At 52.7% G+C, this 9,907-nt stretch overlaps 1 long non-coding RNA gene across 1 annotated transcript; it reads left to right on the top strand.

Moving 5' to 3' along the window:
- The first annotated feature begins 2,992 nt into the window (after positions 1–2,992).
- Positions 2,993–9,426, top strand: LOC118524421 (uncharacterized). Its single transcript, XR_013443455.1, has 3 exons — positions 2,993–3,323; positions 5,380–5,500; positions 7,336–9,426. It is a non-coding gene; the product is annotated as an uncharacterized LOC118524421 (long non-coding RNA).
- The last annotated feature ends 481 nt before the right edge of the window (positions 9,427–9,907 follow it).

Genomic DNA, 9,907 nt, shown 5'->3' with positions numbered 1-9,907 from the left:
GCTTAACTGACTGAGCCACCCAGGCGCCCCAGTCACTTCATTTCTTGAGTGTTGGCTGTGTTCCGGGCAATGTAGCCTAGGTACTTTACGTGCCACTGCATCGGGTAATCTTATCAACCATCATCATACCAGATGAGAGTGGAAGGCCCAGGCAGTGAAGCCCAGGGCCACACAGCTAACAGCAGGGCTGGGAATCAGGCCTGTGGGACCCCAGAGCCCAGCCCGGCCTGCGGTGCTGACCCCCTCGGCTGGGTCAGTGAGGCATCGCCCCTGCTCAGACCTGGGGCTCTGGCTAGGGGTCCCGTATTCCTTTCAGCTGACTGCACTGTGTGTGGTCCAGCCCTGCTGGTGTACCGATGCCGTGTAACATGTGAATGTGGCCTCACATACAGGCGCTCTGCTGGGAGCACGCAGTGACTTTGAGCGGGGGCCAGTGGCTTTTCCTCACCTCCAGGCTCCTCTCCGGAAGGCCCTGTCTGCTCCTTCCCTTCCAGCCCCACAGCCCCTGACTTCAGCCTGCACGTGCTTTGGGCAGCTCCTGGCTTTCAGGCCATGCCACACACTTGCCCAGTGCCTGGCCTGGGATGCACGGGTTGTGGGGGGCAAAGCCAGGCGCCAAGGACTCATTCCTACCAGTCTTTAGATTTGTTCTCCATCTGCTTCTCTGGCTGCAGCAAGATTCATCTGTTTCCTCAATGAATCAGCACATAGTCCTTCAGGAAGAAAATCTCCCCCCACCCTGGTGGCAAAGCACAGGGGTGGGTGGGAGGTGTGGCTCTATGACCACCAGCAACCCGTCTCTCTGAGCCCTGACATTTTCGTCTGAACTCCTCTGGCAATGAGTCTGGGAGAAGCCTTGGGGATCACAAGATGTCAGATCTTTCCTCGACTGGCAGGAGAGCTGAGTGCCAAGAGGGGATGGGAGTCCCTGTCGGTCTCTGAGGCGGCTGGTGGCAGCTGGGATGGGAGCTGAATCCCTTACCTCCTCTCTCTGCACTGTGGATTGTACCAGATTGCTTATCCAGGCCCAATTTCTCCCCGTTAATCCTCATGTGTCTCTTAAAAAGAGACAGAGAATTTTATTTTTAAGCCCAGGGCATCCTGGGAGAGAAACATTTTCCTAATGTCTTTGTTCATCCAACCCCAGTAGCTCACATTCTGGGTTCTTCTCTTCCCCACAGTCTGGGAGCAACAGGTAGGTGTGACCAGGCGCTGTCCTAGGAAAGGCACGCCTTTACAGGGCAAAATGTCCTGCCTCTCCTCATCCTGTGTGTCGTCAGCAGCTGAGCAGACACAAGCTTGGGAGGGCGGGCAGGGCTCTGTGAGAGGCAAGCCTGTGAGACTTTTGTCCTGATGCTTTCTCAAAACCCCCACCCCTTTTCCAGGTCGTCGGATACAGCACTGGAGGAGAACCAGGTGCTAGCCAGCGGTTCTCAACTGGGGGCAATTTTGGCCCCCCTTTTAGGGACATTTGGCAATGTCTGGAAACACTTTTGGGTGTCACAACTGTAGGAAGTTCTACCAGCATCTCAGGGGTGCTTTTAAACACCCTATAATGCATAGGACAACCCCTACAACAAAGAATTGTTCAGTCCCAAACATCAGTAGTGTTGAGGTTGAGACACCCTGAACTAGATTCTGATCGGGTAAGAGGTCCAGATGGCAGGCCCCTCCTTCCTGTGACTTTGGAGGAAAAGATATATGCCACTTGCCCGATTATGGGGCTCTAAATCCTTTCTTGATGGCAGCCCCATGCCCAATCTCCTAAGCCATTACTCTTGCTAGGTGCCAAGGCTAGAGTGGCTAAGGGACCTGCTTAGGGCCACACTGCAAGTTGTAGACAGAAGCAGGATTAGAATCCTGGCCATACTGAGTGTTTACATGCTGTGGCACGGCTCTTGTGTTTCTTTTTCCTTGTACATAGAGCTTGTCTCTCCAATAACATAGAACTTTTTTTTTTTTTAAGGTTTTATTTATTCATTTGAGATAGAGCATGAGCAGGGAGAGAGGCAGAGAGAGGGAGAAGCAGGCTTCCCACTGAGGCAGGAGCCCGATGTGGGGCTCGATCCCAGGACCCTGGGATCATGACCTGAGCCGAAGGCAGATGCTTAACCATCTGAGCCACCCAGGCGCTCCGGTATATAACCTCCTTGAGGGCAGAGCGCATCTTGCTCATCCTTGTGTCCTCCACTGCAAGTGCCTGTCACACAAAGGGGCTCATTTAGCATTGGTTAAATTCATTCATTCGGCCAACATTTATGCAAAACTGAACCCATGTCAGCCCTGCACTCTTGGTGGAGGGACACAGACGTAAAGCGCTATAGAAATAGAGGAGGGGGCCTAATTCTATGCAGAGGAATTGGGAAGACTGCAGAAAGGGGCATTTGACCTGGGATTTGAAGGCTGTGTTAAGAGTTTCCGGGCGGGTGAGGAGGACGGGTTGGGGAAGGGATTCTGGAGGGCTGGAGGGCTTTGGCACCAGACCAGACAAGAGAACGTGACTGTCAAAACCCGACCGGGAGAAAACTGGAGAGCAATTTCTCCAAACCTGCCCACCTCAGCCCACACTTTCAACAGCTGATTTCCAGAGGGAAGCTTAGTGTTGTCAAGTTCCAGGGTGCAAACCAGAGTGACAAACAGTCCACTGTTGGGAAGCCCTGAGCCAGCCTGGGCCCTGGGGTCGCACCTTAGGGAGGAGGGGACAGAGACAAGACACCTTGCTCACCTGTCAGGCTTTGCTCTTCCTGGTCCTAAATCTGAAGAGCCCGCTTTAAACATACCCAGGCTCCGAGGAGGCAGCTGGCATCACTGATGGGGCAGGCAGGGAATGATCCTCTTTCATTATCCCCTTTCTCTTCAGTGAGCCAGAAACCCTGTTCCAGTTTCAGCCTGTCCAAGCTCCCAAAACCACGCTGAGTCTGAGGGATGGGTGTGAGACCCCGGGGGGTTAAGTTCTATGAAATATTTTGAGACCTTGCACAACCAGGTGGAGTCCCTGCAGTTCTTGTCTGACTTCCATGCCCACTACCTGCATGATCCTGAGCAAGTTGACTGGTTGGACCTCAAGTTTGGGGGTGGGGCAAGGACGGTGTTTCTTCTGCCTCTTTCAAGGAATCGGGAGTTGAAGACCCAATGCCATCGGCTTTGTGAAGTGGTCCGAATGGCACACAAAATATACCATAATTTTAAGGCAGGCCTGTAAATACTCCCCTCATGGAGACCAAACATTCTGTTTTGGATGTGTCTGGCAGATGTCCCTGGAACCTGGTCCAGCACCAGCTAGTCTGAAGCTTGGGAAGGGAGCGACAGAAAGCAGAAGAAAGGTAATAGCAAGCTCTCTTACAGTGAACTCCAAGCAAGTGCATGCCCATGGGCCGAGTGTTAGAAGCCTGAGGACAGCCCGAGGGAAGCGGCTAGGTGGTGGTACCCCCCACTCCTCCGAGGAGAAACTGAGTCTCGGAAATGGGGGGACTTAGCCAAGGTTACTGAGTGCACACATGGTGGGGGAGGGATTGAATGCAGGGATTCTCCACCCCCAGGGCTCTTCCCTTAGAGAGAAAGAAGTGGGGGCATGGGAGCAAGAAGCCCACTGAAGGTGGCTTCCATGGTGGGGCAGCCAAGTCCCGGAAGGAGGGATTTCAGGGCTTGGGGCCTGGGCTCCCCACATGGCAGTGAGGGCCACATTCCCAGGCTCTCCAGTGCCTCATCTCCACACTGGCCACAGTTGGTGGCTGGCGCTAGGACAGGAGCAATCCTGGGTGGTCTGACACACAGGATGTGTCTTGCCTCAAAGCAGAAGTAAAACGGGGCACACTTCCCCTTGCGACACAAGGCAAGTCTGACCACCACCCCCTCGCCACCATCTCCTGCAGGAACCAGGAGACTGGCGGCCCCTGCTGGGGTCCGAGATTGGGGGTGGGGGGGACAGACAAGCCAGCCTGGTCTGGGGACCTAACCCATGCAGGGAGCTGGGTGTCCACCTCCCAACACACACGGCTTGGGGTCTCCTCGTGCATGCCTCCTTGGGCGGCCTCTGCATGATTGGAAGACACTGTTTCTCCCAGGTTCTGTTATTTAGACTCCAAGGGAGACGGCCCTTTATACAAGTATTCTGTGTCCTGGCAGAATCGCAGCTAGCTCATCACTGCAAGAGGGAGATTCGCTTGTGGTTCATTCTCTCATTCATGTTCACAAGTTTGGTCGTTCTCCCGTCAACAAACATCGAGAGCCGTCCATGTGCCAGGCATCATGCGTGGATACAGGAGGGAGAAGGATGGCCAACAAAATGTTACATAGCTCTCTAGTGTTACGGTTGTGAAATAATTCATTGTGAGAAGTGCAGCAAAGGCCAAGGAGGGGTTGCTGTGAGAGGTTAAAGGGGAGCCCCCAACCTACTCTAGGACCCAGGGAAGGCTTTCTGGGCATTTCCATGGAAATCTGATGGATGGCAGAGCTTACAATGGGCAGAGTTGGGAGGAAAGGGGGCTAGTTCCCGGCTGGAAGAACCTAAGAGGGAAAGCAGCTTGGTGAGCCCTGGGGAGAGGCTGGGGGCCTGTGTGGCTGGAGAAGGAAGCAGAGACCAGGGCACACAGGATATAGGCTACTTAAGGGGGTCCCCCCCTGTTCGACACATCTTCAAGAGAAATATCTGGAAGGCCTGGTGACTTTAGACAAGCCTTTCTCTTCTCTGGACCTCAGGTCCCTCATCTTTTCAATAAGAATATGTTCACCATGCAAGCAGGATTGCTGAAAAACCCGCAGGTAAAGTGCTAGTTGGGCATCTGGTACCCTGGAGGTGCCTGGTAAGTGTAGCCATTAGTCTAACCGTGACCGAGCCGGGCCAGGAATCCAGACTCCAGCCCAGCTCCCTAGAAGCCCTAGAAGCGGATGCCCCCCTCCTGCCTCCCCGCCCCCACAGGGCCCCAGGCTCCAGCCGGCTGACCAGTCAGTCTTAGCAGACTCCACCTGCCATGCAGGTGAGGGACAGAGGCGGCACAGAGCTGGCGGCCCCAGGGCTGAGCGGCAGGAGAGCGGCAGGAGAGCTGCATTGCTCGGCAAGGGTAGAGCCACTCTGGAGTCCTTTTCTTCTGATTCAGGGAAGAAATCTTCCTGAAGGAGAAAGGAAGTGTGGCCATTGACCACATGCCTGGAGCTATGTGGGGTGCTTGGCTTGCCACCTGGTTTATTTCTAGCAACAACCCCTCGTCGTGGGTATTATTGGCTGCCTTGTACAGATAAGTACCTGTAAGGATCAGGGTCACCCAGCTGGCACGTGGCAAGATCTGGATTCGACTCCAGGTCCCATAACCTTGCCCTGCCCCCTGCCCCTCGGTGGTGAGACTTTGGGCTATGTTTTGTTGTATTTTGTATTTCTTCCAGCGAGAGCCCATCGTAGAAGGCCTGGAAACAAAGTGGTCAAGCCTGAGCTTTGATTTCTTCATCTGGCAAGAGGCCACGGGAGTATCACACAATGATCCAGGGGGAACCACCTCAGCGATGGGTAGGGCCACCACCCCCCTGCCCCCATTTACAAAAAGGAAACTGAGGCCTAGAGACAGGGAGCAACTTGCCTGAGACAACAAGGTAGCTCAGCGGAGAGCTGGGCCAGGCTGGACTCTCCTTGCGGTCTCCTTCGCTCACCGCCTTCCTCACCCTCTCTTGCTGGTCTCCATGGCTCCGTCCAGTCTCCGCACACTGGAGGGTCCTGGGCTGTGGGCCCTGGACCTCTGTTCTGCATTTCCTTCCTCGGGCGACCCAGTCCCGTGATTCTAACCACCACCTTACCATGCCCGTGTGTCTCAACCTGAGATCTCTAGCCCCGACCCCACCTCTGAACTCCAGCCTGTCTGTCCAGCTGTCTTCTCGGCCTCTCCTGAGTGCTCTCAGAGGGTGACAAACTGGATATGTGTAAAACACAACTCTTGATTTAGCTGTGTCCTCCCGGCTCCCACCCAAGCCTGCTCCTCCCACAGTCTTCCCCATTTTAGTCACTGTACCATCATCTACCCGGTTTTTCAGGCGGAAAGCCTTGGAGTTATCCTGTATTTCCTTCCCTCAACTCCACCCACATCTAATCCATTAGCAAAAATATATTGTAATCTGACCCTTCTCACCACCTCCACCTTCATCTGATGCAGCGGCAACCTGACTGTCCTCCTGCGTCCTCTTTTGCCTCAAGGAATGTATTTTTCTCACAGCAGCCAACACGCTCTCTTTTAAACATAGAACAGGCTGTGCCATTCCCCTGCCTGAAACCCTCCAGTGACTTCCCATCAATTCAGGATGAAATCCCAACTTTTTGCACAGCCCACAAGGCCCTATGGGGCCTGGGCATCTGGAAGCATCTGTCTCCATTCTCATCTCTTCCTGCTCACTCAGAACAATGCAGCGTCTCTTCTCTCTGTTCCGTGAACACCCCAAGGTTGCCCCTGCCTCGGGGCCTTTGCACGACTCTCCCCTCTTGGAACCGTCTTCCCAAGATCATGGTTCAGTTGCTTTCTCATTGTTGGTGTCACCTGCTGCCTTCTCAGCGAGGCCTTCCTTGTCTAGAGAGGCACCACCCCCTGCCTGTCACTGCCCATCACACTACCCTGTTACCTCTCCCTTACAGCCCTTTTCGTCACTGAAATCATCTGCATTGTTTGCCCACTTGTGCATTGTCTTTTCTCCACACTGGAATGTAAGTTCTGGGACTGTTTTTTGTCCCTGCCAAATCCTCAGTACTCACCTCAGTGTGCATACATAGCACATGGTAGGTGTTCAGTGAGTGCCTGTTCAAATCAAGTTTATTACAGGTTGCTGTCCCCAGCCGTCTCTTGTAGGACAGTGTTTCCCGGTCCTATGACTTTTTTACGAGAGCAGTTTCTTTAGGTGCTCAGAGGTCACTCCCTTATCTGCCAACTCTACCACCTACAAGCTGTGTGACCTTGGGCGAGTTACTTACTCTTTCTGTGCCTCCGTTTTGTCAGTTGTAAAACAGGGATATTAATAGTGCCCGCCTCACAGGGCAAACGTGAGGACTGGATGAATGGATGCATAAAGAATCTTAAAGCAGTGTGTGGGACATAGTGTTCAGTAACATTAGCTCTATTATTAGTTTTTTTTAAAGATTTTATTTATTTATTTGACAGAGAGAGACACAGCGAGAGAGGGAACACAAGCAGGGGGAGTGGGAGAGGGAGAAGCAGGCTCGATCCCAGAACCCTGGGATCATGACCTGAGCCAAAGGCAGATGCTTAACGACTGAGCCACCCAGGTGCCCCTCTATTATTAGTTTTATCAGTATTATTATCACCATCACTACCATCATCACTGTTTGGTTTTTTTTTTAAGTAGGTTCCACACGGAGCATGGAGCCCAGCGTGGGGCTTGAACTCACGACCCTGAAATCAAGCCCCGAGCTGAGATCAAGAGTCGGACGCTTAACCGACTAAGCCATCCAGGTGCCCTGCATCACTGGTTTCTTAAATTGATATATACTTGATGTAATACACCGTGTTCGTTTCAGGCATCCCACATAATGGTTTGCTATGTGTCTGTGTTGCAAAGTGATCAGCACAAAGCCAGGTCAACATCCACCCCAGTTTCCCTCCTGGAGGAGGTAGGTGTTCCCTCTCTGCCGTCAAGTATTAATGCTTACCTCGTGCCACTTTGCCTACAGTACCCTTCAGTGGTCTCCTATTTCAATTAAGAAAAAGACCCAGCGCCTTTAACTAGCCTGTGAGCCCCCCACCTACTTCTCTAGCCTCAGCCTCTTGCACGTCTTTTCTGGCGCTTTCCCCCTGTGCGGTCTCACCGGCCCCATTCACCTCTTCCCGTGGTGGATGCTCGTCCCACACCAGGCACTTGGAAGTTGCTTTCCCTCCTTCTTCACCTGGTCAGTCGATGCCTGCTCTTCATTCCCATCCCAGCTTGGTCATGACCGCCCCAGCGTCTGTGACCACCGGCGAGCGCAATTCCCTTATTCTCACGCTCCCGGGGCAGCATGAGCCTTTGCACCAGCACTTGGCACACGCATACGTTTGCACCCATCCCCTACATTTAGGTTAATATCTGCCTTTCCTAATAGACTCTGAGCTCCATGAGGACAGAGACCAAGTCATTCCGTGCTCACCTTCGCCCTGCCGATGTTAGCACAGGTTTGCATACAGGAGGCCTTCTATAAACAGTAAATAAATAGGAGAATGAATGAGTGGCAAGGAGGCCTTTGTTTTGGAGGCTTTGATCAGATCAAGCACAGATCTGCCCCAAGAGAAAAATCTGCTGTCTTCTCAGAACCGACCAGGCTTTATACCGGCCTTCCAGCCGCAACAGTCCTCCTGACTTCTAGTAGGTTCCACCTGTGAGCAACATGGTCCTGGGCAGCCCCTGCCTGCCACATGCTTTCAGGGGTGCCCACAGAGTTACAAGGGTAGGGGCGGCCTTTGCTCATCTAAGCCAAGACAGAACCTGGACATGAGGCTGTGACACAATGGAGAAGTCTGTCTCGCTTCCTGAGCGCCGCTCCCCATGGTGCCAGACATGTTCAGCTTTTCCTTCCCTCTCGAAACTGTGTCCTGATGGCAGGGGGCTCTGTTCTTGTTTTTCTGGCTGATGGCGTTTTCTTTAATTGGTTGGAGCAGAGGTCCTTGCAGGCTGTAGACCTGGGCCAGTCCCCCACAGGGTCTGTACCGGGACACGGTGAAATGAGAGAAATGGGGACAATGTAGGGAGTTTTCATAAAGCTAAATGAATTCTCAGATTGTCTGCCCTACTTTATGTGTCAGGATGCCCTTTCTATTATGAAACGAGGGTGATGGGAGGTGGTGATAGGGTTTTGTTTTGGTTTTTGTTTTTAATGCCCTTGTTTGTCAAATCACCTACTTAATTTTGTTTTGAAATGTACTGGTCCGTGGACAGTGGCTGAGCCAGGATGAGAACCCAGGCTCTCTCTAGTTCCAGATTAGTACTCTCTCTGCAGCCCCCTCACCCCCGAAGACGGTAAGACGTAGGGGAGACATAAGAGCTGGTTGTAAATTAATGACAAGCTGCCGTGTGGAAGGGGGGGCATGCTTGTTCTGGTTGCACAGGGGGCAGAAATGGGGTCGCTGGGTAGCAGTTGCAAAATCAAAATGTGCCTGTCTGAAACTGCTACCCAGTGACCCCAAACTTCACCCCGGTTTAGGATAAAGTTTGTTTTTTTTTTTTTTTAAAGATTTTATTTATTTATTTGAGAGAGAGAGAAAACAAACAAGCAAGGAAGAGGGGCAGAGGCAGAGGGAGAAGCAGGCTCCCCGCAGAGCAGGGAGCCCTATGCGGGGCTTGATCCCAGGACCCTGGGATCATGACCTGAGCCAAAGGCAGATGCCCCTAGGCACCCCTAGAATAAGGTTTTTTTTTTTTTTTTTTTTTTTTTTAAAGATTTTTTATTTATTTGAGAGAGAGAGAGAGCACATGAGAGGGGGGAGGGTCAGAGGGAGAAGCAGACTCCCTGCTGAGCAGGGAGCCTGATGCGGGACTCGATCCCGGGACTCCAGGATCATGACCTGGGCCGAAGGCAGTCGCTTAACCAACTGAGCCACCCAGGCGCCCTAGAATAAGGTTTTTGACAGGTGAGTATTCAACAATAGGCCAGGCCGTTCTACCCAGGCAGTATTCAGGCACAGGGGGGGCGGCTACATCGGGGCTGTTGGAGAAAATATTCAGGCTGGGGGTGAATGCCAGTTAAGGACCTTGGCCTTAGATTCAAACCCACCTGGTTTCAGCACCATTTTTACCACTTACTATCTGTGTGACCTCAGGCAAGAGTTTCCTCCTATTGAAAATAGGGGTAATCATGCCTCCCTCAGGCTCCTGCAAGGATTATATAAGGGAGTGTGTTTACAATGCCCAGCCCACAGACTGGCCTTCCCTGAGACGTGAATCTTGT

This window comes from Halichoerus grypus, chromosome 13, assembly GCF_964656455.1.
Source record: "Halichoerus grypus chromosome 13, mHalGry1.hap1.1, whole genome shotgun sequence".
NCBI lineage: Eukaryota > Metazoa > Chordata > Mammalia > Carnivora > Phocidae > Halichoerus > Halichoerus grypus.
The sequence above is the reverse complement of the archived record's forward strand: the minus strand, read 5'-3'. Positions and strand labels throughout refer to the sequence as shown.